The sequence below is a fragment of the Colias philodice genome, chromosome 19 (genome assembly GCF_061535455.1).
Source record: "Colias philodice isolate Cphi_HAF_F1 chromosome 19, ilColPhil1 Martin Lab GWU primary, whole genome shotgun sequence".
Taxonomy (NCBI): Eukaryota; Metazoa; Arthropoda; class Insecta; order Lepidoptera; family Pieridae; genus Colias; species Colias philodice.
The window spans coordinates 3,169,646-3,172,495 of NC_143104.1; the positions used below are offsets into that span (position 1 = coordinate 3,169,646).

Consider the following 2,850-nt stretch of genomic DNA (forward strand, 5'->3'; position numbering starts at 1 on the left):
ACTACTGGTCCAATTTGAAAAATTCTTTCGGTGTTAGATAGCTCATTTATCGAGGCAGGCTATAAGATATATCATCACGCTACGACCAACAGGAGTGGAGCTACGGGGGTGAAACCGCGCTTAGCAGCTAGTATTTAATATTTTTAATAAACATTCTGTATAAGACATCAACCCATTCTTCAAAGTTCCTGAAATTTTATTTAAGAACTAGCGGTCCGCCCCGGCTTCGCCCGTGGTACATATTTACGTTTTCTCTACATAAAAACCATCCTCGTACTTCAAGGAATATAATAAAAAAAGAATTATCGAAATCGGTTCAGCCGTCCTCGAGTTATGCGCTTACCAACACATTTTGCGATTCATTTTTATATATAAGATTTACATTAACTACTTTCATACTACAAAATCAAAACATATTCAAAAAAATTAGTTGTTTCAATTATGATTTTTAAATGATGGGTCTGCTAAAACGTTTCGCTTCTGACACATAATACCTAATGGTTATTAAAAAAATATATCGGCCGAATAAACCTCCTCCTTTTATTGAAGTCGGTTAAAAAATAACATTCTTCCAAGTCGGTTAAAATAACGTAATCATACAAGCAATGTATTCAGTAGCTAATCACAATGAATTGCTTAGTTCCTCAAATGTCAGACCAAATGGAATAACAAACTAAGGATGGACAGGCTGGTTAATAATTCAAACTAGCATTGGTTCGTAACCACTGCCACAATTGTATGAACTTGAGGAATATCCTTGGTATAATATTCTATCTGTAAATTAGTTATATCCTATCCTACTAATATTATAAATCCTACTTAGAAATCCTACTTGGAAAGCTAGTAATCTTTTATATATAAAAATGAATCGCAAAATGTGTTGGTAAGCGCATAACTCGAGAACGGCTGAACCGATTTCGATAATTATTTTTTTATTATATTCCTTGAAGTACGAGGATGGTTTTTATGTAGAGAAAACGTAAATATGTACCACGGGCGAAGCCGGGGCGGACCGCTAGTTAGGTATATAAATAAGGTGTCGCTGAAAATCAGCTCTGCAGTGAAAGTCTATGCTTTCACTGTAAAATGCTGAGCGGCATTCCTTTTAGCTAGTAGGTTTTAGTAATTAGTTTGTAAGTACATAGATTGTTATTTTTTTATGTACCTGGCCTGCTTGCTAATAAACTGTGCTAAGAAAGATTTTATTATTTATTTATTATTATTATTACTTCACTACATAGTATAAAACAAAGTCGCTTTCTCTGTCCCAATGTCCCTTTGTATGCTTAAATCTTTAAAATTACGCAACGGATTTTGATGCGGTTTTTTTTATTGATAGAGTGATTCTTGACGAAGGTGTTTGTTTTTAATTTATTAGGTTTTAGACAAAGCGGGCGAAGCCGCGGGCGGAAAGCTAGTCCTACTAATATTATAAATGCGAAAGTTTGTAAGGACTGATTACAATGAAATTCAGCACACATAACGTAACTTGTATTAACACATAGGATAGGTTTTATCCCGGAAACCACATGGGAACGGGAACTATGCGGGTTTTCCTTTAAAAAAAGGCGGGCGAAGCCGCGGGCGCAAATCTATTACCTATATTATAAATACGAAAGTTTTTGAGGATTGATGTATGTGTATGTACCTATGTATGTTACTCTTTCACGCAAATACTACTGAACCGATTACAATGAAATTTAGGACACATAAAGAGGGTAATTTGGATTAGCACATAGGATAGGTTTTGCCGGAAATCCCACGGGAACGAGAACTATGCGGTTATTCTTTGAAAACGCGGGCGAAGCTTCGGGCGGAAAGCTAGTTATTCTAATCAAAGAAAAAAAAAGAAAGAAAGATCAGCCACCTGTGTGCCAAAATTCGTTTTGCAATTTTGCAAAGAATATTTTCGAATAATATCGAAGTCAAGAATTAATTAAACTAATTACTAAATATGAAATAAAAAGTATACATACGTTTGTGTATGCAGATCGTACGTAGTATACTTAATATTATTTTAGAACATAAAAAATATATTTTTACTCAAAGAAAAACATCAAATATATTTATTATATTAAATGTTATTTTCTTAATAACCTGATTTAAAAAAAATACAAGAAAAGTGACACGACGAATATTCGGTTCGTTCAGGAAATTACGTCGCGACTCAATTTCCAATGTAATCCGTTCGGAAATCTACAGCCATCTGTGACTTTCTGATTTTTATTTCATTTCTAAATTTAAATTTGGAAAAATGCTTTCTTAGTTATTGATGCGAATTTGCGAAAAAATCTGATTTTTTCGGTTGATCATCGACCATTTTATTTAAGTAGTAAGATACCTATAACTTTTACCATGCCTATTTTACTTTTAGGCGTTTAACAAATACCAATATAACAATAATATTAAAATTTAAGCAATATAGTATAAACCTTTTATAAACAAAGTAATTTTGAATCATAAAGTAAATAAAACAATTAAAAATATTTTATTAGAAAAATTTAAAAATGATTGTTTAAGTTGGAGGTGCTGGGATTTGAACCCAGGACTTTCAGCATGCGAAGCAGACACTCTACCACTGAGTTACACCCCCGGTTGCAGAGGTTTCTGAAAATAAGGAATCGTGGAACTTTTAGTTTGTGTACAAAACTTCCTTTTTATCATTAACACTAAAAAATCCAAATGTGTGTGATAAAGTGAGTACCAATAATAATACCGTCTAGAAATAAGTAGATAAGATTTTTTAAAATAAAAAATAAAAGTATAGGTATATATAGGTAAGGTAAGTACATTTTAAATCAAACTTACACAATATACAACATACCAACGATCAACTATAAACCAAAAGAA

General features: G+C 32.5%; 1 non-coding gene across 1 annotated transcript; it reads right to left on the minus strand.

Moving 5' to 3' along the window:
- Positions 1-2,521: 2,521 nt before the first annotated feature.
- On the minus strand, positions 2,522-2,593 carry TRNAA-CGC (transfer RNA alanine (anticodon CGC)). Its single transcript has one exon. It is a non-coding gene; the product is annotated as a tRNA-Ala (tRNA).
- Positions 2,594-2,850: the final 257 nt, after the last annotated feature.